Source organism: Podarcis filfolensis, assembly GCF_964270895.1.
Source record: "Podarcis filfolensis genome assembly, chromosome: 12".
Classification (NCBI taxonomy): domain Eukaryota; kingdom Metazoa; phylum Chordata; class Lepidosauria; order Squamata; family Lacertidae; genus Podarcis; species Podarcis filfolensis.
The window spans coordinates 21,967,658-21,993,093 of record NC_139614.1 but is presented as its reverse complement, the minus strand read 5'-3'; the positions used below and the strand labels follow the sequence as shown (position 1 = coordinate 21,993,093).

General features: G+C 41.8%; 1 protein-coding gene and 1 long non-coding RNA gene across 9 annotated transcripts in view; one reads left to right on the top strand and one right to left on the bottom strand.

Annotated features, from left to right (window-relative positions):
* Positions 1-25,436, top strand: part of CREB5 (cAMP responsive element binding protein 5) — a 264,799-nt gene that overhangs the window by 108,557 nt on the left and 130,806 nt on the right. The gene's annotated exons all lie outside the window — the stretch shown is intronic.
* LOC310745868 lies at positions 4,534-9,161 on the bottom strand. Its single transcript, XR_014540407.1, has 3 exons — positions 9,132-9,161; positions 5,655-6,126; positions 4,534-4,663 (listed from the first exon to the last, which is right to left on the bottom strand). It is a non-coding gene; the product is annotated as an uncharacterized lncRNA (long non-coding RNA).

Below are 25,436 nucleotides of genomic sequence, written 5' to 3'. Positions count from 1 at the left end.
CTATCTGTCTGTCTGTCTGTCTCGTGTGTGTTTCCATTAGATGATATTTTCCTTCAAACCCTGCTATGTGCAAGTATCTCATTTTTACAGGATTTGGAGCAAGGTTCGTGAGTGGGAGTCTGATCAATGTGAATAAATGTAAAACACTTGTTTAAGCCCTAATGCTTCTCTGCTCTTGCCCCTTCTTGTACTCCTCCCCAGCCGCTCTGCTTTGGAAAGCATAGGGAAGTTCTGAGGTGAAAGGTTGAGGTGAAGTCCCTTGGATTGGATTTGTATTTCATCAGGTTTCACTTAACAAAGAGCAAGAGATATCGTTTCAAGGGAAACGAGAATAAGGTGTTTTATTTAAACATCTTTATTTCTTAACATTGTAACAGGAGAGAGCATTTGGGCAATACCTTCCCGTCAAAGCTACAGCTGGAGTAAGTCCGGCTGCCTGAATAGCGCCGTATGGCAGAGGAATGTTGCCGCAGTCCAGTGACACTGCAGTCGGCTGTTAGGCACCAGCAATAGTTTAGCAAAATAAAGACCTATCCTTTAGCGCAGGTTATTAGTTAAGTGCTGCAGTTAATTGTTTTGAATGAGTTTCATTTTATTTTATTCAGTTCAATACATATTACAAATTCCTGAACTGAAACGTCGTCCTGAAATACTCACTTGGGTTCTGTGATCTGTGCACATGGACAAGCAACCTCAAATCCTTTAACAAGGTAATCCATTGGGCACTGCTCATTTTGCTACTTCTACTCCAAAGATGCCAACTTAAATACAATATTGGGGAGGCCCAAGTAAGCCCCAGTCTGTTTAACTTATCATATAGCATAGCACAGGCACACTATTTGAATGGCAATGTCCATCAACTTGGGTGTGGGTGTGTGGCCCCCTCAGATATTTTACTGGGGAGGCAAAAAGACCATAGGAGTTGGCTCCCATGTTCTACTCTTGAGTATGGCTTATTTAAAGAAAATCCACAATCAGTAACTTTCACCTTAGCCCAAATTATTGCAAATTTCAGAGCAGGTATAATGCTGACCTTTTATTGATATCTACCAGGTCAGTAACTGAAGGCTGGCTGAATGACCCAGTTTAAGGTCTAATCCAAATACAACATGCTAGTGCAACTCAAAGTAGACCCATGAATCTAATAGGCATGACTTGTTTTGGTTCACTGCGAGTAGGAGTTAGTTGAATGTTACCCAGTAATTTCCAAGAATGTACCATGTTATTTTGCTTACTGCAAGTCAATACTGGGATTTTGCCTAAAACCTAGCATGTTGTCTTGATGTATTAACCAGTTGGGACCAGAAACGACAAGGCAGCCAGCTAAATTGTTGTGATGAAAAGCAATTATTTATGATATTAACTGTTTGGCATTAGTTGCCCTGGCATTAGTGAGCTTGCTTGCTGATCTGTCCCCAGATTACGGAGAAGCAAACTGTTCTTAAGACTTCGTATTTTCCATGCTACCTTTACCGAATGGTTGTGTTATAAATCAGCACAGGCAAGTGAAAATTTAGTGTGTGTAGGGGTAGCACAGGGAGCTGAGATCAGATAGGAGATTTGGAGTCTAATTGTAAGGGATCATTCAATTGTAGTGAAAGTTTCAATGACTCCAGTAAGATCAAGCTCAATAATAAGTTCCCTCAGGGAAAAATAGAAGCCTAAGTGTTGTAAATAGAATCCTTCATTCACCTTGTCCTACGTCTTGCCCCAAAACTGCCTTATATACTGATTTCATTGATGACATGATTTACAGTTGGGCGTTGCTTTCTCTCGAAACTTTGGAATAGGATCTCAATGTAAATAGCAGATAATTACTCTTTTTCTTAACATCGCTGCACTCTACATGCTCCAGCTGTCAGTGGAATAATCAGGCTTTTGATATCTTTACCTTACAGTGTACTGCAACTATCTGCTTCTGAGTCATGCAACTTTACCATTGCTTTAGCACCTCAAAACAAATTATTTCCGTACACCGCTATGGGTTATTTTGTGGTTAAAAAAGGCTTCCAAAACAGAAGTTCTGGCTAAACTTTCAATGCCATGAAAGTATTCAATTATGTAGTGGTATTCGAAGGGGTTCTTTTAGCATGTTGTGCTTTTCTAAGAACCAATTTCTTGTGCTTTAAACTTTCGGAAGCATTGTCCTTTTTCTTCTTTTATGTTTTTCTGTGTCTACCCTATTATCCACTCCATTCTGACTGGCACAGTGTCTTAATTTTCAACTTCCACTACATTAAGAATGCATAATTCTCAAAATCAATATGTATAGCCATAACTCTAGCTAATTGAAGAGACAAAGAACTATATGTAACTTGTTGCTGGGCTGTGTGAGTTACTCCAATGAAGAATTCTTGTAGCAATCATTATATGCCCTCTTACTTTACCTAATAGGCTAAGATTTTTTTCTCTTGCCTATCACCTATAATATCCAAGTTTTCCCCTCCTGAATAGAAAATGGCAAGCCTACTCCTTAATTTTGCTGATTTTTTTTAAAAAAAATGCTTAGTTTGCCTTATTTTGTAGCTACCCCCTTTTAAACTAAACTTTCACTGAATATGTGGGAGTTGAGATGTGCATACTATTCCTGCTTCTGACTCCATGTGTTCCTTAAGGGTAATAATAAAGAATAATGTCAGACATAGGCAAACTTGGCCCTCCAGATGTTATGGGACTACAACTCCCAACATCCCTCACCACTGGTGCTGTTAGCTAGGGATGATGGGAGTTGTAGTCCCAAAACATCTGGAGGGCCAAGTTTGCCTATGCCTGACCTATGTGAATAAAACTGTATTCCTGGTCTGTTTCCATTTTGCGTGTGTTCATAAGTCGGTTCCATTGTGTTTTTTTAAAACCAAAACCCTACATATAAACCTGTATTTAAATACATATTTAAATATAATTTTTTGACATAAAATTGGTATTTTAAATAACGTAGTTCATCTCAGTGTATGCACAGATAGATAGATAGATAGATAGATAGATAGATGATAGATAGATGATAGATTTGTCCCTTTTATTGGAGCTGAGAATTGTATTGTAAAGATGAGAGATGTGCCAAAATCTGAAGGATAAATATGGTCTGATCCATGTATTAGATTGGTAGGTGTGCATTAGGTCAGTTTTATTTCTAAAAATGTGGACTGAACATAATGATCTTTGAACCCTGTTGCAGAGTTGTCTCTGCAGACAGCTGGGAATGATGGAAAAAACCCAAGAGTTCCCAAATGTGCAGAGAAAGACCTGTGCACTTATAAGCTATCTTTCTGTACCCCTTTCCCAACCTATCTGCGATCATCAGAGGTGCAGAGTGACAAGGAGCTGGACTGGGCCTCATAGCCCTACTCCTATAGGCTATATAGGCTATATTTCATCCTTCATGCATAGGCTATATTTTGTTCTTCAACTGAAAGCGTGGAGGCCTGGAAGTGAAAAAACACTCTCCCACCTCATCACTGAAGACCTGAAGTCCCCTCTTCTGTCATTGTTATATATTTATTTATACCCAGCCTTTTCCTCTGATGGGACTCAAGGTGGAATACAGATAAACCGGATCCTCCCTTAAAGAGGGCACATGTTGCAGTGAGACCTGGCAACCAAACCCTGTGTTGTGGGTGGGTTCGATCGAATAGCCACAACACCCGATTGGTAGGTCCCTTGATGCTGGGTTTAATCAGGCCAATAGGACGCAGGCTAAACGGATCAAGGAACCTATATAAACCTATGCACGTGACCCAGAGCTTCCTCTTTCGGTGCGTGCACCGGAACACCTGCCCACCTCTCCCTAATATTTAGGGCTGTGTGCTTGACCTTGCTATGCTGTCATGTGTCGTTGGGACAGGGGCATAGCAGGAATTTTCCCCACTTGGCTGATTGGCTGGTGCCATTTGGGTTTCACCTGCTGCATAGCAAATTGTCACAACTTGTAAGGTTGCGGATAGGCTCTGGTTCAGGTGATAGGGATGGGAAAATACTCTTGCCATCCCTATGTGAAGGGTATTCCGTTAAAGGAATCCAGGGACTCAATGGTTTGGTCAACCCCTGTGCCCGTGTTGTGCCCGTGCCTGAGTCCAGGGGGGCATTTGGGTGGCGGAGATAGCCTGTTCCTGGCTTTCTGCTTATCCAGGTGTTCACCCTAGGCTGACCTATGCTGGTGCCCTGGGTCAGCGCTACCTGCAACAGTGCAGGGAGCTAGTCGAACCAGAGCCTATGCAACCACTCAATTGCTGTAATCAATAAAGTTGTGGCCTAAATTCTGCCAAAAACCAAACCAAACCAAAATTTGAGTCTTGTCTGAATTTATCTAAGGTCTGAACATGCAAAAGCAAGAACTGCTAAAATAATAGAAAAACCAATCATTAAAAGACAATCAAACTGGTAGGATTAAAACTATATGCATATATAAAATGTGTTTAAAATGTACCAATAATTACAATAAAAACAGCATGGCACCAGCCCTTTAATTAAAAGCAGTCAATTCCCAAACGCTTGTCTTCACCTTCCATTAGAAGGACAGCATGGTGGGAGGGAGGGAGGCAGTCTAGCTTCTGTATCAGGGACTGCTAGGATGCTGAAGGGGGTCTGGAGTCAGGGTGTGGGGGCAGTGAGTTGCAGGGACCTGTACCGGCCAGGATTCGAGAATCAGAGGCAGGGGAAGTCAGAGCTGGAGGAAGAGGAGAAGTTAAATGACTGTTGTGAGCTCGGTTGTCAGCATAACCCCATAGGAGGGTCACATGGACCAGGCAATGCTTCTGTTGTGGTATTCTGTTACCTACTGTACTACAATACATAGTAGTTTGCACAGAAATGGATAAATAAAGAAGATCAATTTATTTAAGTGTAGATTTCCTTATAAAATTAAAAGCAGTTTATGTTAAAAGGTGTCAGGTACAGAAGTTGCTCTCCTTTTTTGCTACAGAGGAACGCCAAGCTAGTGTCATTTGCTTGATGAAAGTAGAAAAGGAGACAGCAATATTTACCCTAATGATACATCTAATGAATAAAGGATACCACTAAGCAGTGCTTTTTTTACTGGGGGTATGGAGGGGTACGCATACCCCTAAACATTTTTTGAATCTTTGTACTTTTGTCCATTTGCTGTATTTATTTTTCCCAATTTGAACTATAAAATGGTGATTTTCATGAGTCAAAATGAGAGCACCCCTAAACATTTTTTAAGGAAAAAAAAAAGCACTGCCACTAAGAATGGTATTGACCAGAAAATAGTTTTCTTAGGCCAAAGAGCTAAATAAGGACAAGGATTTCAGTGATAAAGGGCTGGTGCATTTTTATACATTTGACAACTCCCGAGAACGGCAATTTAAAGTGGGTCTTCCAGGATGCTCATTCAAGTCAAAGCCAGGTATTATTGAATCCCAGAGAAGTTTTGGTAACAAATTCTCATTCATCGGGGTTTGGCCTGACTATTTTCTTGCATAAAATTCAGTGACATTTAGCGAAAGAACTTGCTTGGCTAGCCTTCTAGATTCCATACACAGCCCATATTGACATGCAATGAACTCAAATGGTGTTATCCGGTATGCGCCAGCAGAGTCTGTGCGATTTCCTGATACTGGGGCACTATGATATTTCATGGGCACAGTCTCTGAATGTCAGACTTTTAAAAAATAATAATATATGGAAACAGGAAATACCTTGCCATGTGTTCACTTGTATACTGTTCCTCTCTTCCACCCATCCCCAAAGGCCCCATGACGCCCACAGCAACCCTTACTTTGGCGAAGGAAAGCTGGAAACAGGTCCATCTGGAGTGTGCCAATGCCAGCTGTGAGCGAGTGTCAGCCAGACAGCCACTCCCTGCCCACAGGGGACGAGTGTTCTTCTTGTGTAGCATTTCCAATCCTTTCTGGCCTAGTTAAGAAAAAGCTTAGTTCTTGACACTTCTGCATTTGGGGGATAAGGTGCCCACCCCTGTTTCCATTCCATCACTCTGTGTGGGAGTTCAGTTCCTGAATTTGGGTGGGCAAAAAAAAAATGACCGCAGCTCACAATTTTTCACATTTCACATCATGAAATATTCAGATACGATTCTTCGTGCGATGCTAAGCCACCAGTTTCAAATACTTGACTGCTGATCGCACGCATGTATGTTATTGCAAATGTGACCTATTCGAAAGCAGAAAGCACCAAAAGTTTAAAAACACACCTAACGCAATGATTAAATAAATCTTAGCGTGAAAATGCACACCTGAAAAAAAAAGAATAAAGATTTTGTCAGTGGTATCAAATAACTGACAGGATCGAAATATTAACTGCAAACAACATGATTCTAGGAACAGCAAATCTAATCATTCTTTCTTAGAAATAAGTTCCCTGTTAATTTCAATGAAATTTGCATTCAGGATCTGAACATACAGTTCGATGAGACATATGAACTGGTTCACTGTAATATTTAAGTATAACTGAAATAGTGGATTCAAGTAATCATGTTGCCCTGGGAATGGTTGCCAGAACAGGAAATAATCATAAGAGTTCTTGTTAATGCAAAAGGGCAGTAATTAAAAGCAGTAGGCCTAGGCATATTTGCTCGAGCAATCTGGATTGTTTTACTAAACTATTTTTTGAATAATGTCGGCAACTCAGGGTATAATTACCAGGCGCTTGCTTTCTCCTGGTATCATATTATAACCAAGTAATGGTGGCTAAGGTTTGGGGGTGTTGATGTGTGGTGTACAGGTGAGCATGAAACATCTGTCAGGGATAAGGATACAGATGGTGGAGGAGATGGTAACTTTTGAGATACTAGTGGGTCATAGGACCATAAGGGGAGGGAAAGGCCCATTAGTGGAGTCCATTAGCTGGAAGACAAGTCATAAAAAGCCATGGAGCTCATATCCAGCCAAAGGAAACCTTACTCAGAAATCCTACAGACTTTGAACCTTTGGATGTTGCTGGACTGCAACTTCATCTTCTCTAGTCTTTGGCCATAGTGGCTAGGGCCGATGGGAGTTGGCTCCCCACAGGTTTCTCACCCCTGCTTCAGCAGATTCAAGCAGAGATGCAAGCAGGATTTCCTGGGACCGGTACCCTGGAGGTAAATAGGAGCCTCCTCTGCCCTCACAAAAGAGGACACAAAATTGCATAAAATATTTGTGTGCTTTGTGACATCCAAAGTTTTTGCATCCAGTTTTGCAGGTGGTTCTAAAATAAATGAGGTCACACATAAGTAATATGATATATGACGGACAGAATGTCAACAAGTGAAGCTCCGTACTAGAAAATACTTAACCTGTTGAATTTATGCCTATCACACAACTGTTAAAAGCACAAGAGCCTTGCTTTCCTGCAATGCCAACCGTAAACTCTGCAAAGGATGCAACTGGTTTGTAGTATATGGAACAAAACATTTCTGTAGGTCTCTCATCAACTGATCTTATGCTGGCAATGTTATATTAAGAGCAGGATCAGGCTAGGCATTTCAGTGGCAGGGGGAGGTGTCAAAAGAGCTTTAAGATATACAGCAACTAAGGATGCCCATGCTTAAATTGTTAAAAAGCAAGCAGTGTATTCTCTTAGCATTTGTTGTCGCAATTTATACCTCATATTACGGTAACTTTTGCAGAGGTCAAACATCCACCCTTTCCTATTTTTTTCCTATTTGAGCCTTTGATATGGATATACCCATAAGTGTTTATACTGGCACCAGCAACAATCCACCCCCAATAATCCCCTTATTTTTCTCGCATGCATGGGAAAGCAGTTAATTAGCCCCATGTTGCCGCTACGGTTTTCTTAGTAGACCCTGATTACATTTCCTTAACTAGAAAAGAAAGGAAAACAAATCAGACCATGAGACTGGATAACAGCACTTGACTACACTGCAGGGTTGTTGTTGTTGTTGTTGTTTTATCTCAACCGTCTTCCCCAGCAATATTAGTACAGCAGTGGTGGGTTGCTTAGCAGGGCTAATGGCAGCCCATGCTTTTGCAACCACAATATTCTCACCACACACACACCCCACAATATTAATATACTAATGATGACATTTATTTGCATTGGCAGGTGTTTCTTAAAGCATGTTTACGTGTTCAGAAAAGAAAACCTTTGCATGAAATTAAACCTGAGTTAAAGAGAGCATGAGCTGCTGTGTTTGCTGCTCCTTGTTTGCTTTTGGGTGGACAGGCTACTGCAGGCTGATATCTCATGAAACATTTGCTTAGAATGGGGCCTGTACGTTTTGCTTCAAATGCAATTAGAGACTTCTTTTTAAAAAATGAAGGCTCAGAGTATGAGTCTGCAGTAGCCCCCTGCAGGCTTTTTACCCAGTACTGTAGTGCCTCTACTATCAGCAGCCCGTGTTCAGACTTCAAATTATTATTCTTGCCTCCATAAAAATGGGCACCGGGAGCCCACTTGATTAAATGCTAAGAATTATTCCATTCTGAGAGAGGAACCAGCGCTTCTGATTCCTAAGTGTTCTATGCCATGCAGATGTCTAGACTTCTCAAGTAGAAGAGAAACTCCTTTTAAAGAAAAGAAAAGATTTTATTGGATGTTCAGACTGTGTTGAGGAGGATCTTCCACTCCCCGCCCCGCCCCCCGGGATCAATTCATCTTCCTGCATTTCCTAACCTTCTTGGCAACTGTGGGCACCAGGGTGGTTGACTGCATGGAGATCTTCTCATAGAGAAGATGAAACAAGTGATAATGCAGACTCAGTGAATCAGCCCTGAAGCAAACAGCGCCAGCAGCAGCAGGCAGGTAATGATTTCAGGAAAGATCTTAGCTTGGAGTCCTTTGCTGAAAATCGAATGTTCAAGGTTGGCAAAGGCTGTAAGGGAGAAGATGAAGAGGGCATAGCCCAGCAGGCCCCCTTAGATGGTCAACCACTCACTGGAAGCCAGCTGGCGGCTGTACGTCGGCATCCCTGTATAGACCAGAAGGGGCAGGAGAGACGAAAGCACTAAAGACATGCCTGTGCCGACAGACAGGTCCTCCATCATTTCAAAACGCATGATGGTGGGGGCGAAATGGAGGAAGGGCACCCAGTGCCAAGCCTCTCCAGAGAAGCAGGCACATTGCTCACTCTCTCTTCCCTACCACCCAGGAGAACCTGTTTTTAGGGAGGAAAAGAAAGGCCTGCGTTAAGATGAGTTCCCAGTCTCTTTTACCTTGAGTCTGACAGTCACTCATAAGCAAATACAGTGGTACCTCGGGTTACATACGCTTCAGGTTACATACGCTTCAGGTTACAGACTCCGCTAACCCAGAAATAGTACCTCGGGTTAAGAACTTTGCTTCAGGATGAGAACAGAAATCATGCAGTCGCGGCAGCAGGAGGCCCCATTAGCTAAAGTGGTGCTTCAGGTTAAGAACAGTTTCAGGTTGAGAACGGACCTCCAGAACGAATTAAGTACTTAACCTGAGGTACCACTGTACTGGCCTTCTGGTACCTTGCACATGAGTGAATATTCACTCCATCCAGCCCTTGACTACTGTGGATTTGTGTGCTCCAGTATATGGAGTTTACAGGACTACAAAGGGTTTAAGGATGGGCAGTGATGGGTTTCTACAGTGAAAGGGGAAAGAAGAGAAGGAAGGGAGAGATAGTGTTGCCAGTTTCTGGAAAACTCCGTCATAGGCCAGGAATCTCTGCCCTGGGTGACAGGCAACACTGATTAGAAAGGCTAAATGTCAACATTGTTCTCTGGACTAATAGTTGGCTTTAGTCCAAGAGCATTTCAGAGATGAGAGTCGAGGGTTTCCCCCCCACCCTCATTCTAAATCCCCCTTTTTTGTCCCCCTCTCCAGTACATGCTGTAAGTCATACTGTCAAGTCCTGAGTGCTGTCCCTTCAGACCTCGCGATAAATCTTTGCAGCACTGATTTTAAAAGCTCGGTAGCATATTTTTCTTTTGTATCTCTCCTCGTCTTTCTTAATTTATATAATCCATGGTGTCAGCTAGGTAAAGCATCCTGGCCTGGTAAAAGGGAGAGGTGAGATGCGTAAAAAGCCATGTTTTGACACCTCTGATATTAACCTTTTCCTGTTCCTTTTATAAAGAGGCTGATGGCATTCGGCTTACTTACAACAATGCAATTACACATATGGTGCAGTTGTAGGAAGTGGCCTCTATTCTTGTTTTACTTACCTGATAGATTTTTTATTATTATGAAATTAAAGATCTAAATAAGTTTGGATAGCCAGCAAAAAGAGAGAGACAGTCAGAATAACAACTCAGTCGAGAACTCCCTGCAAAAGTTTAATACTGAAGTCCACACTCTTGACCTCCCTAAATGACGAAGAAGTTTTGTAGGAAGCTTCTCAGATGTAACATCTTGTTGCTGTGTGACATAGTGAAGGAAAGACAGACAGACAAAAAGACCTTTACAACAATCTGTTATTAATAGTCACTCACTGCTGTGATTTATGACATTTATTTTATTTCAGCTCATCTGTTGTTTCCTAGCATTTGTTGCTAAATAAGGGCAAGTCACTTCTGCATTGTAGCTTACTTTGCATCTTTGTGTGCACTTTTGGTCAGCTCTGTTTACAATGCATGTGCATTTGACCATCTTCTTTTCCAGCTGTTTTATATTTAGAGTGCATCCTGTGTTCACAAGTGCATAGGTTATGTCAAGTCAACTGAACTTTCCCTGTGTTTCTGTTGTTTCAATAACAAGCACTTCAGAATCATGGAATTGTACTGTACAGTGGTACCTTGGGTTAAGAACTTAATTCGTTCTGGAGGTCTGTTCTTAACCTGAAACTGTTCTTAACCTGAAGCACCACTTTAGCTAATAGGGCCTCCCGCTGCCACCGCGCCGCTGGAGCACGATTTCTGTTCTCATGCTGAAGCAAAGTTCTTAACCTGAGATACTATTTCTGGGTTAGCGGAGTCTGTAACCTGAAGCGTATGTAACCTGAAGCATCTGTAACCCGAGGTCCCACTGTACCTGTCTTTAATCTGCACTTGGGCTTGTCACTCTGGAATACAGACCACAGTGAGGTTTAACTTTTTCTTCCCATGCTATTCTCGTCCCCCCGCTCCTAATCCTCCTACTCCTCCAATTTGGCCCACCAAAGAAGCAGATATTGGACCACTACCAGCTGCCTTTTCAGGACAAATATATGCTATGGAGGGAGCAATTATTTTGGAGACTAGGACCACTCAGTTGGTTAGAGCATGGTGCCAATAAGGGCCACTTACAGTACCTACTCGGTGAGCAGTGGTTTCGGCCCATCGTGGCATCTCCCTCACTGCTTGGACGCACTGCGCCATTTTGAGCACAGCACATCCCCTCGGCCGCCGTGGAGGCTCACTGGTTCATGCCCAACCCGTTCATTCAAAAGAGCCAATCCGCGATGGCCTTAGGGGTGTGTGGCTTGATGAACAGACCCGAGGGAGGCAGTTTTTATTTTCAGTTCCTTTTTCTAATAATGAACTTCACCATTTGCGCAGCTGTTGCGCACTGGGTCTTACTGTGTGCTTTGTGTTCTTTAAACAGTTACCAATTCATGAAGTACTGTCCCCTTAAAGGTAAAGGGACCCCTGACCATTAGGTCCAGTCGTGACCGACTCATCTCGCTTTATTGGCCGAGGGAGCCGGCGTACAGCTTCCGGGTCATGTGGCCAGCATGACTAAGCTGCTTCTGGCGAACCAGAGCAGCGCACGGAAACGCCGTTTACCTTCCCGCCAGAGCGGTACCTATTTATCTACTTGCACTTTGACGTGCTTTCGAACTGCTAGGTTGGCAGGAGCAGGGACCGAGCAACGGGAGCTCACCAGGTCGCGGGGATTCGAACCGCCGGCCTCCTGATCGGCAAGTCCTAGGCTCTGTGGTTTAACCCACAGTGCCACCCTTACTCCATGACCAATAAGTATATGTAGGAGTCTTTGCTGAGCATTTTTCTCTCTTTCTCTCTTTTTTTATTTATTTACTACATTTCTGTCCTGCCCTTCCTGCAAAATATCCCAAGGCAGCAAACACTTTGTGATAAAAAACAAAAACAGTGAAAAGTCAATGTTTTAAAGTCAAATGCAATTACATCTATGCTGAATCTGAGAGCACTGTGGTCCTATACTATGCTGAACAACGTGTATTTAAATTTATGCCAGATGAGCGTTGGTGGTAATAGGTGATTCTGCTCCCACACAAAAGGTTCTGTTTAAAAGGACTGTTAGCAAGAGAGTCTATGGGCATGATATATTTCATTTTCTATGGGGTAATGGGAGGAAAAGAAGAGGAAAATAAAGAAGGGTTTTTAAGTGAGGTAAAGTACCACAAAGGAAGTGAGAAAGAATTCTAAGTAAAACATGGTGAATATTGGAATGAGCTTTTAATGTATTCCGTAGTTTTTATAAGGAAATGTTAATAGGGAAACCTACCCTCCAAGGACAAACCAGCAGGTAATATATTGTCACAGAATTACCTGTCCGTGAAACCATACTAAATAATGTAAAATTGTGAGGTGGTGAAGCTTGGGATAGAGAACAGGAACATAGCAACTTTAGAGTATAGTACTCAAATTGTGTAGGGACGCGGGTGGCGCTGTGGGTAAAACCTCAGCGCCTAGGACTTGCCGATCGCATGGTCGGCGGTTCGAATCCCCGCGGCGGGGTGCGCTCCCGTTGTTCGGTCCCAGCGCCTGCCAACCTAGCAGTTCGAAAGCACCTCCGGGTGCAAGTAGATAAATAGGGACCGCTTACCAGCGGGAAGGTAAACGGCGTTTCCGTGTGCTGCGCTGGCTCACCAGATGCAGCTTGTCACGCTGGCCACGTGGCCCGGAAGTGTCTGCGGACAGCGCTGGCTCCCGGCCTTTAGAGTGAGATGAGCGCACAACCCTAGAGTCTGGCAAGACTGGCCCATACGGGCAGGGGTACCTCTACCTTTACCTTTTACTCAAATTGTGTAGTTTATAGACCTAGGTTCCATTTTGTGATTGTTTTTGTACACTTAGCTCCTCTCATTGTTCTCTTAAACTACAGGCTTTCTGTATTATCTTTTCATTTTTGTAGTAAAGGTAGCCCATGGCAGGATGGAAATGCCAGATATTTGTTATTGCCTTTTTGATATTATTATTACCTTACCATTTTCAGTAGCATTGCTGAAAACTTGCAGTGATTGCTTTCCCTTTCTAAAGATCCAATGCCAACCCCTCAGTATTTTCCTGGAAACAGTAATTACAAAAGACAATAACCCCAATGTTTTGATATACATGCACTAAGTGTTTAGATCACATTGCTATTCATATATGGCGGCTGGAACTAAGATAGTTTTATGAGTGGGAGCATGGGATTGAAAAGGAGGGAAAGAAGTGAAGGTGGAAGGTGCCTGAGGGAATAAGAGGTTTAAATCATGTAACCTAACAAGTGGCCGTGGGATCTGATCCGATCCTGTTAACAACAGGAAAGGTAAATAACTCATAGGTGTTAAATTATCCAGTTATTATTCACTTACGGATAATGGGCACCTTTTATAACCTTATTACAAATAATGGTTACTGCCTGAGATTTGTATTTTCTGAATATGAAGCGGAGATGTGGTGCAATTTAATATTTGCTGCCTCTGCAGCTTCTTCTCATGCCATTGAGAAATGCTTTCTGTAGACCTGATTTCCTTCCTTTCTTTTGGAAACCCTTTGCTGTGATAGACCAGGCCCAACGTTATTTTATAGAGAGCCCTGAACCTACCAGGAAATTATCTAGCACAGACTAATGTAATGAATGAATTGTGGAAGACCATGACCGTCACCTTACGTAGCATACTGTGTCAACTGGAAGTCAGGAGGGAAAAAGCGTCTACCACTTATTCCATAATTAGAATCGCAGCATCAGCTTTAGAGAAAATAATTAACAGTTCTTCACGGTGGTTCTGTAGCAAGCTGCCTCATACTTGTAAAATGAGCCCTAATCAATGGTGTAATGTAGTATGGGCACTCTATCCATGTACAGAGGTACCTCTGGTTACGAACTTAATTCATTCTGGAGGTCTGTTCTTAACCTGAAACTGTTCTTAACCTGAGGTACCACTTTAGCTAACGTGGCCTCCTGCTGCCACCATGCAATTTCTGTTCTCATCCTGAGGTAAAGTTCTTAACCCGAGGTACTACTTCTGGGTTCACAGAGTCTGTAAGCCAGTGTTTGTAACCCGAGGTGTTTGTAACCCAAGGTACTACTGTTTAAAAAACCCTAGTCTTATACACAGAAAAGTATGGTATGTGTATGGGGGGACGCATATCCTAAAGCTGGACTCATCTTCCTTTCTTAAACTTGCAGACCCCCCCTCCCTCATTCTTGCTCCCTTTCCTCTCCCCTCTTTTACCCAAGGCAGAAAAGTGTTTAATTCAGAATCAGGGCTTCCTCTCTCCACGGCGTTTGTTATTATTCACCCTTTCCTGTTAGTAATGGCGAAAGAGACACTTCCAAATGGGAGGAGAAGTCCCATTCATGTGTGCTTCAGATGGAACATATGTTTCACAAAAAATATATATAGTAAGATTGAAATGTGAGTGCAGATGTGTTGCCATCGATTGATCATACAAGTATAATCAAAACTGCATTTCAGTCACAAGCTCACCAACTTTTGGAGAGTGGCTCAAAAGCACTCTAAGTGGTATGTGTGAAACACATAAAATTAACACAGAAATATGCCAGTTGCTCACGCATATTGACAAAGGGGAGGTGTGTAAGTCGCTACAGAGCTTAGTGTAGACCATGCTCTCCTGCAGGAGCCAATAACTGTATGTTTCCAAGTGCGTGATAATCTCTAGAATCTTATGTGATACGCCTGTGCCATCTACTTTTCATATGTTCAGGAATAGGAGTCAGCTTGGTAGGAATGGGTTCTGGAAACAGCAGCCTAGATGGATTCAGGTGACCCAAGACAAAAGGAGCTATAGAATATTTATTCTAATGAGAAAAAAGTACACAAAATGGTTGAAGGAAACTAGAGCGATGTGTCCTGATCTAGTCAAAGCTCCCAGGAAAGTGAAGCTAATAGGATATAGGCTAGGAAGACACAAATATTGTCTAGCCTTGCTTCATAGTTATGCACTGATAATGTCAGTCATAAGATATCAAATCTAAACATTTTCCAGTTGAGTGCATGATTGTTTCAGAAGTTCTTCACCCCACAGTATCTCTTTAATCAGCATTCATGAACTGCAAGAAATCTATCCTAAAACCATCAAAAATCCTCCCTTGATATTCCTTGAATATTTTTGTTTTGCTGAACATATAATCATTCTCAGCTTGTCCCAGAGCCAGTTGCAATCAATGGGAGCGTGTGCGTTGAGTTCTGGCTTTTAAATCCATCTCTGTATAAATTGGCTCCTTAATTTTTTTTTAAAAAAAACCTCCTTGGCTTTTGGAAAGGATACAGGATTATAGCTTCTGTCCCTTGGCTCAGAGTTTCTTTAATTCAGCCCAGCTCCAAAGCCCTTTCCTTATGTAGGTCTAGACTTGTCCTCACATTCTGGCTAAATGATGTTTACTTGGTTTCAGAAGTTAAGGCCTTTGTCTCTCGGCTAAAGTGTTAGACGACTGGGCTGAACAAACATGAGCAGCCGTGTTCTCACAGCAATGCATCCCTTACCAATAAACAGGGCTTCTTCCGTCCCCAAACAACCTTTCCATTTCCTTTATTTCCTGTCTTTGCAGATTGGGCAACAAACATGGTATATTTCCTGAAGTTGACTAATGACAGGACATTGGTGTCTGCAGAGTCTGAGCAGCAGTCTGGTTTAGGGAAAAGATGAATTCTCAAATGAAAGAATTCACTAGGGTCCATCTCTTTAGAGGCGTAGCAAAGTCTAGACTCTCTTTGAGGATTTTCTTGTCTTTCAGGTAATTAGGTAGAATCACCTTCAGAAAATGGCACCATAAAGCCAAATCAAACAAATTTGATGCCTTTCAAAGTTGCTGCTCAAGAAATCTGTGAATGGAAGCTGAACACAATGGACATAATCCAATAAAACCTCCATTTAAGAGAACTTGTTGCATAAGCGTACAAAAGTTATTCATGGGAAATTCATGCATTTCAATTGACTTTTAGTGGGGGAAATTCTTGATTTGGTTTGTGCCACCATGTTCTTCTGTTAGTACCACCTATCTTTCTCTGTAACTCCAACACAATCCCACAATATTGCTTTCAAGTAAATTATATATATATATATATATATATATATATATATATATATATTCAACCTATTAAGAAATAGGCAGTTCATTCTTCTGTCTCAGCCTTCAAAGGATTATTAAATCAGATAGTCAAGGGGTGCAAGCTGGATAAAAAATGTTGATTTATAGCAACTGGCCGTCTAACCCCAAGTGTCCATGAGGCTTTGAAAGAGGTACATTCCTAAGTTTTTTTTCCTTAAAAGAAACACTGTGTGAATGTAGATCTCAGGAGAGGGAAAGAATTTTATGAATTTCATTTTGAAGCTATAATGTGCAGACGAAGAGAGGCTTGTTCCTTCTCAAAAATGGCTAGAGTATCTTTTTCACAGCTGGTCAATTTATTTCTCATTAAGTAATGTAAGATTCAGAGATTCCCTTGCCTTGGGTTTATTTTTGCTTCATTTAGCTGAATAGATGAAAGCATAAAGAAAGATGAATAGATCAAATGAGAAAAGTCAGATAGCCAAGCGACTGTGATTAACTGGTGCTTATTTGTGTTGCCAAACCTCTTCTTAACACTCAAAGATGTTTCAGAAAAGAGAAATCTAGCTAATGTACCATTTCCCCCCACCCCAATTAATTGAAGTTGCTTCCATTGTGTATCACTGACATCCTACAACTTAAAACAGTGTGTGCTCTACTTAAATTAGTGACAGTAAGATGGATTCTTCCACTGGAAGAGTTTTGGAAAAGGGCACCTCTTCTTAAATTCTTTCAACTCTTCCAGTTGAACCTAAATCAGGTGCTACTTAAAACTCTTAATGGTGTAGAAGATTGTCTCCCCCAAGATTCCCCCCCCCTTAATGCAGCCTGAAAGCATCCATGTCAGGAGCTGGATGAAATGTGGGTTTGATAGTTTATTTGTTTGCTTACGACCACCCTTGCTTAGTAAAATATGAAGCAATCATTGTCTAAATGACAATCTTTGACTTGTGATAATATCTTGCTGACCCAAATAACAACCTAATGCTAAGCATGAAATTAGTCCCATTGACTTCAGTAGGACTTACTGTCAAGTTTAAGATGGAATTCTAAACAAGAAGATTTTCAGGGAGCTGGTTTTGGAACTCCTTCCTAAGAAACATCCATACAATTGGAGGGAAACGAAAGCATCTTGTCCACATTTTCAATCGAATTTTGATGTATTTAATTTTTTGGGTAAACTATTATTTATTCAGCCTGCTGAAGCCATGATGCATTACCAGATGGGCGGGGTATAGAATAATAATAATAATAATAATAATAATGGTTAAAATGAATCTCATTCTAACCTCCAAACTGGTTGCCTTTCTGCCCACTGCAGTGAGGGAGCAGTAAGCTGCTCAGAACATTTCTATACATATTTCTTCTTATCCTACTATGTTCTGAAAGACCATCATAGCAATTTTCAAATGAGATTTAACAGATGTTATTCTATACACTGTGATACTATGCTTAAAGGGAGTTTGTTCCCACCAGACATTTTACAAGCATCTGTTTGAAGGCAGCTGTCTTCTTGTTCCTCCTGTTCCATCTCAGGCAGCGAAACCCAGATGACAAGGGATAAGAAGGTATATTTACTGAATGCTTTGATCCACTATTCTAGCAAAGAATTTCTGTACCCTGTGAAGAAGGATGCCTTTACCCATTCAATAACAAAGAAGCATATTTTTATTGATACCGATAATGTTATTCAGGCAAATATATAAAATGTCCTTAGGCATATTACTAGCAGTTTCATCTAACAAAGTCAGAAGAGTTTTATACAAAAGTTGTTTATTTTTTAAATATTTCATTCAGTACCACTTTGAGGCTAGACATTTTCTATTGTACTTCCTGTTTATATGTTGGGACCAAATTCTGAACTATTTAGGATTCCCATGAGGTTCTGTGCAGTTATGTCTTGAAGTAAAGACGTGAGTGGAAGGCATTGCTTGGCAGAGAGTAGAAATGTACATTCTGGAGCTTTAAAACATTATATATATATATATATATATATATATATATATATATGCGCACAGCACAAGCCTATGTGCTAATTAAAAGTAAGTCCTGTTTAGGTAAGTGCAGCCCTTGAATGCTAAACCCTGTCCTGTTAAATTAAACAAACAAAATGGTACGTCTTGTCATTTAAAGCATTTATAATTATTCTTTTTTATTGGATAATAGAAAATGTCATTTACTTAAGTGACATTAATGAATAGCAAACACCCACCCACCCAATATTACACTTAGCAGATATTTACTGGCAATCTTAAAAATACTTCAAAAATCTCTTGAGAGATGAAATATTGGCTTGCAACTTTATCTAAACTCATCAGTCCATTTCCTTAATTACCTATTGGATAGTTGCAGTTTTTCAGTTATGAATGGCCAGAACATTCTGGAACTGTTTTTTAAATATTCTTACATTTATTTGATTTGTGAAAAAATGAATGCTTATCTACATGGGAGGAATTACAGAGTTACTGCAATGCCTAAGTTCAGGGCTGACATTCTCTCTTAGCAGTGCCCAGCTAGTTAAGAACATTTCTTTTAAAATTTACCATCTTTTAGGAGTGCAATTTCCTAGCACAGTAGTCATTTGAAATTAGGAAGGCAGAACAAACCAATTCATAGCCATCATTTTTTTTATAGTGTTATCAGGCAACACAGCTCGAATTAGGGCATTTGCCACAGAAGAGGAAAGTTACTCTCTTTATGCAGTCCCTATGTCAAAAGGCAAACACTGGATTGAGATTTGAAAGCACTTGGAGACTTTGAAGAAGTGTGCCAGAACACTTCCCTTCACCGTGTGCAAAATTCTCGAGATCAGAGAGTTCTGTTTTGATGGGTTAGGAGAAGTGTCATTTTGTGTGACAAATTTTCTGTCAGTGTTCAAGGGGTTCCGTAACACACACGTTTTGTGTGTGTCCACTTACAGTCATACCTCGGGTTGAAGTAGCTTCAAGTTAAGTATTTTCGGGTTGTGCTCTGCGGCGACCTGGAAGTAACAGAGCGCGTTATTTTCGAGTTTCACCATTCGCGCATGCGCAGATGCTCAAAATGACGTCATGCGCATGCGTGGAAGTGGTGGAACGCGACCCGCGCAGTCGCATCTTACGTTTACTTCAGGATGTGAACGGGGCTCTGGAATGGATCCCGTTTGCATCCAGAGGTACCACTGTATATCGGATAATTTAAACCAGCTGCATACCAAAGGAGAATTGCTTCCCCCCCATCACCTCACCCAAAATATTTGGAAGCAGGTAACCTTAAGACTCTCAGCGAGACCAACAAAGATGGTTAGTGGTCCCATTGGCAGAGCAAGCTAATTGGGCTCCTGGGGCAGCGTGCGTGCCCTGCACCCAGGGGCAGGACCAGCCACCCATGGGGTGGGGCAAGTCAGGCCAGGATGCCCTGCAGGGCCTCCAAGGAGTCTGCCTGCCTCCTCCCACTTAGCCGCCCTACAGCTGAGGGGGAGGCAGCGGGCGGACCGTTTGGGGCAGTGCGGAGCCTGTGGGCGCCCAAGTCACCGCTTCACTCCCAGGAGAGACGCGTGGCTCGGGCACGCTGCAGGCTCTGTGGTGAGTGCCGCCCGCCATTTTGTCACCCCCTCAATGGTGGTCCTATGAGGGAAGGTTAAAAAGCTCACCATTGAGGGGGTGACAAAATGGCGGGCGGCACTCACTGCAGGGCCTGCAGCGTGCCCAAGCCATGCGTCTCTCCTGGGACCTTAGCTGATAAAAAAATTGGAGTTGGAGAAGAGAAGACTGGTCAGTACATGTTGCTACTTTTCAAATACAGTGGTACCTCGGGTTACAGACGCTTCAGGTTACAGACGCTTCAGGTTACAGACTCCACTAACCCAGAAATAGTACCTCGGGTTAAGAACTTTGCTTCAGGATGAGAACAGAAATTGCGCTGCGGCGGCAGCGGGAGGCCCCATTAGCTAAAGTGGTACCTCAGGTTAAGAACAGTTTCAGGTTAAGAACAGACCTCCAGAATGAATTAAGTTCTTAACCCGAGGTACCACTGTACCTGAAGCTCTGCCACCTCTGCTTGTTCTCTGCTTCCCAAGGAGGTAAGACTAGATGTAATGGGCTGATGTTACAGGATGGCAGATTTTGGCTGAACATTGCGAAAAATGTCTTAACAGTAAGAGCATTTCAGCTATAGAAACGATTGCCTTGGGGAGTAGTGGGTTCTCCCCTCTGGAGCTATGGAAGCAAGGGGTTGGCAGGCCTCTGTTGGGGGGGGTTGTTAAAAGAGTGGCCAATTCTCACTCTGTGATTCTGTACCTCCATAGGCACCCAGCTCCTGCAACTGAAAGACAAATAGAAACAAGATTCATTTAGCCTTTATATGCCATTGAATTGATTTTAATTACTGGGCATTTTTCTGATTGTGTGTCAGATTTATAGCAATGGCTGCCTCAAGGAGATTAAAATGGTCACTTGTATGGATGTTAACATGTGGTAATGCATTTCTGTGCAATAGCTCATAATGGCACTAAACTCTTTCTCTGTGTGTGTATTAAATGGTTTATAGTGGTATAATTAAACACATATCAAACACCTTTGTGTGTCTGTGTGTAAACACACAAAGGGGCTCACAATGTTTTTTAGTCATACCACTACGACTTGTGAACAGCTACAGGGTCCTTCTATGCAGTGGCTGTAATATTTTAGCTAATCCTTCAGAAAAAAAATCTGAATAAAGGAGGAGGCTTACCCTAGGCATCTGTTTGGCCACTGCGAGAAACAGGATGCTGGACTTTCATGGCCCTTGAGTCTAATCCAGCAACCAAACTCTTGTTTTGTTCTTACAAATTTGCATCAGTAATAACAGACCTGGTTTACCAGAGACCTGTGCTACACCAAACTGCAGTCATGCTAGAACCCTAAATTGGAGCGTTCTGGCTGTCGTTAGCACCATTTGCTTTAACCAGTTTTTGTACAGGCCACATTGTTTTTGTACAGGGAGTTGGGAGGCGGGAGAGATCTGAAAACAATAACTCTAGCTTATTGACATGAACCGTCTGTCATTTCCTTGTGGGACCTTAGCTGATAAAAATCAGGAGGAAACTATTTTATATGCAATGCAAAGAATTTTAGCCTGTGGAGATTTCCCCCCCTTTTCTTCTGCAGTTCAACAGCAGTAAAGGTAGGGGCAACGACCAAGTAGGCTGTTAAAAAGTTGTGTTCCCTCCCATTTCCCCATTTCCTCAGTCCCTTGAGTCGTAATTAAAACTCCAGAAAGTGAGAAGCTGTTACAAATGCTAACATACCACTTGGCGCAAAACAGAATTGTGCATTTATCAACTTGTGTTTCGTATTTTATTTTATTTTTTATAGGCCTGGCTGAAATTTTATTTTGCAATTTAGTTTACAAAAGGCTTTTTCTGAATGTGGGGCTTTTATGGAGATCTGACAGTTGTGCGGTTATAATATTCGTAGAAACAAGTAACTTGTTCAGCAGTGGAACAATAATTATCTCCTACTGGGACAATTATGCACTCTAATTATATGTGAACTTATTTCCCTTAGGCGAAAAAGTTCCCAAAATGCTCTTTTCTCTGCTTGGCTTTCCTGGGCTGTCCTTTACATTCAGAGCAGGGCTTTGATTCATAGATGATCTCTAGGCTTTTGGCAGCTTCTAGCAAGCCTCTTAGTTTAGAATAAATAAGTTAAAACAGGCTTTTCAATTTGTTTGTCCCAATCTAGTGATTTCTTGTGGACTGCTCCAATGTATCTTCATTCATTTCAATAGAGAAACCAGATTGCTGGGCACATTCGTTTACAAGTGTAGATCTGCTCACTCCGTTGAAATAAATGGAGCAGTTCATGGCTGCAAAATGCCCCTGTTTGCGTTACCACACACCCCACATTTTATTCCGTGATGAATGAAAGATAACGTTATCAGTGCACATAACCCTCCATGGGGTGATTCTACGATTCAGATCTACTGCAGTTACCGCTCGCCGATGAGTTTGTTTTACAAGGGCCAAAAAACATTCGTGACATGACAGTTCTATGACTTAAAACAGGCTTCCTCAACCTCTGCCCTCCAGATGTTTTTGGCCTACAACTCCCATGATCCCTAGCTAGCAGGACTAGTGGTCAGGGATGATGGGAATTGTAGTCTCAAAACATCTGGAGGGCTGAAGTTGGGGAAGCCTGACTTAAAGTATACCGTACTTTTCTGTGTATAAGACGAGGTTTATTTACTCTAAAATAAGGTTAAAAATCAGGTGGCGTCTTATACACAGGTAGTTGCATATTCGGGACGGGCGATTAGTTACAGCTGCGAGCAGGTGCTTGTCAGTGGCAATTGCGTAGGTGATCAGTGGTTGCGTCAAGGGCTGTTGCTGTGGCAATTGTGCGTGCGATTGGCAGCAGCTGGCAGCGAGCGGGCAGATGCTAGTTTTCTTCTGTGATGTGTGTGAATGGCAGCATCGGGTGAGTGATTTTCGGGGCCTTTCCCTCCCGAAAAAGCTCAACAAATCTGGGAAATCCTCCCCCAAAAAACTCAACAACTTTGGCAATCTCTCCCCATTTTCTTAATTTGTGATCCCCAAAAGTAGAGGGCCTCTTTTACATGGGGGCGTCTTATACACGGAAAGATACGGATTAAAAACTCTACATTTTAAAAAATTAATCCAGGGTGTTTATGGTGTGGACTGTGCTTCCGGGCATCTTTTGAATGTCATTTCAAAGTGGCTACTAGCATCTAGTGCATGGGTAGACAAACTAAGACCTGGGGGCCGGATCCAGCCCAGTTGCCTTCTAAATTCAGCCCGCAGACAGTCCGGGAATCAGCGTGTTTTTACATGAGTAGACTGTGTCCTTTTATTTAAAATGCATTTCTGGGTTATTTGTGGGGCATAGGAATTGGTTCTTTTTTCCTTTCCCCCCCCTCCAAAATATAGTCCGGCCCTCCACAAGGTCTGAGGGACAGTGGACTGGCCCCCTGCTGAAAACATTTGCATGCCTGGTTCTAGTTTGGTTCATCTGTTTTACCTTACACCTTTCCTTCTCATTCCATAAAGGGTACTGGCACTTATATTGACATTCCTCCACCAACCGAGTCAGCAAAGCAAACAGCCTTGCCAATTTTGTTGGCATGTGTGTGCATCAGCTTCTATTTTTATGTCCCCTTAATCCATATTTAAAACCTGACTGAGGCTATCCCTTACAAGGGTGTGTGGTACCGTGTGGGATGTGTAGCAATAGTCCCAGAGGATAAACTGTAAAGGTGCCAGAGATTACCTCTGATTTCTTGCTTTCCTAAATAGAGAGCTTCGTGCAGACACAACAAGGCACAGGTTAGGTTTAGTCGTAAGGCGCCATCCTACACATGTCTTCTCAGAAAGGAGCCCCGTTCAGTTTAATGGGGGCTTTCTTCCAGATAAGTAGGTGTATTGGGTTGAGCACCATGAAAATGGTAAGCAAACCAATAACAAATGGCAGAAAGCAAATTTAATAAGAAGGGAATCACCTCAAACCACAGACGTGACAGAAAGATCTGTTCCTGTAACACACTTCTTAGATATTTTATTCTCTGACCCACATGCCCTGTCCATGGTGGCTTCCTTGATAAATTGCTCAATATACGTATTTTTCTGTGTATAAGACGCCCCCATATAAAAGACCCCCTATTCTTTTTTAACCCCAAATTAAGAAATAAATATTTATTGAGTTGTTATCATTTTGCGGGGGGCAGCAGGTCACCCTTCAGTTGTTGTGCTTTTTGGAAAGAAGTTACAGATTTACAGACGTCATCCCGCTTTCTGATTTGAGCCCAGAATGTCCTGCTTTTCCTTATTTTCATCTGAGAAATGTTGGAGGGTATGGAGTTATCTGCCTCCCCCAAGCCATCTGAAGGCAGCCGGGTACAAGGAAGTTTTTATATGTTTAATGTCTTATTATGTTTTTATATGTGTCAGAAGCCACCCAGAGTGGCTGGGGCAACCCAGTCAAATTGGTGGGGTATAAATAGTTTAATAATAATAATAATTTTATTATTATTCTTTATTTATTGAATTTATATACAGCCCTATACCCAGAGGTATAATAATAATAATAATAATAATAATAATAATAATAATAATAATAATAAAAAATAATAGAACAAGATGCCCCTATTTTTCTCAGAGAAATGTTGGAGGGTATGTAATGCATGTTTATTAATGAATAAGTATAATATGTCATACAATTAACAGAGCACAGGAAACAGAACTTTCTCAGTGCGTTCCCTGTCTATGAAGTGACAGAACTGATTGGGTATATCAAGATGTGGGGTACAGGGAGTACTTTGAAACCTATTTGCCTATTTACCAATGGGTTGAGCTATTTCATTTAATTGAAGCACTTATCACTTCCTGGTTTGTGGAACTAGTTAGATACCTTATTTGGAGAACACCCACAGTTCTTTCACTGAACACCTTATTTAGAAAACACTCAGCAGCCTCATATATCTATGACTCATGCTGCATTCATTCTGCTTCCTCTTAACTATAGGCTATATTCAAATGAAGGCCAATGCCGCAATCCTAAACATACTTACTTGGAATTGCATTTCATTGAAACCGACAGGACTGGCTTTTGAGGAAACATGGTCAGAACTGGGCTGAAGAAAGTCTAGAATATTATACCCATGTCAACAGAGAGCATAACAAATCAAGACACGTAGGAGGAAACCCCATAAGGTCATAGAGTCTGCCCAATCTTTGATCACTAGGGCATTGGCTGCATCCCAGAGAAAGCAGAGAGGAGGATATGATCCTGTTCCGCATCATGGGAGATATGCTCACTATCTCCACAGGGTTTCATGGTGGCGTACAGTCTGACCAGGGCAATCTTGGAATTGAATGTGTCCTATTCCTAAAACAGTATACAGCGGAGAGACTTCTTAAAAGTTGTTTAATGTTCTAAGCAACCAAAGCAACATTCCTTGAAGTAGTTATATATGGGACAAAGGGCAAATGGAAGAAACCAACTTTGTACCAGTGTTAAAAAAGAGGAGAGAGAAAACCGAGATCTAGAAGTATAGGGCAGCATACAAATTTAATACATAATACAGTGGTACCTTGGGTTTAAGTAGTTAATTCGTTCCGGAGGTCCATTCTTAACCTGAAATTGTTCTTAACCTGAAGCACCATTTTAGCTAATGGGGCCTCCTGCTGCCGCCGCCGCACCGCCGGAGCACAATTTCTGTTCTCATCCTGAAGCAAAGTTCTTAACCTGAGGTACTATTTCTGGGTTAGCGGAGTTTGTAATCTGAAGCATATGTAACCCGAGGTACCACTGTAATAAAAATAAAACATCTCAGCT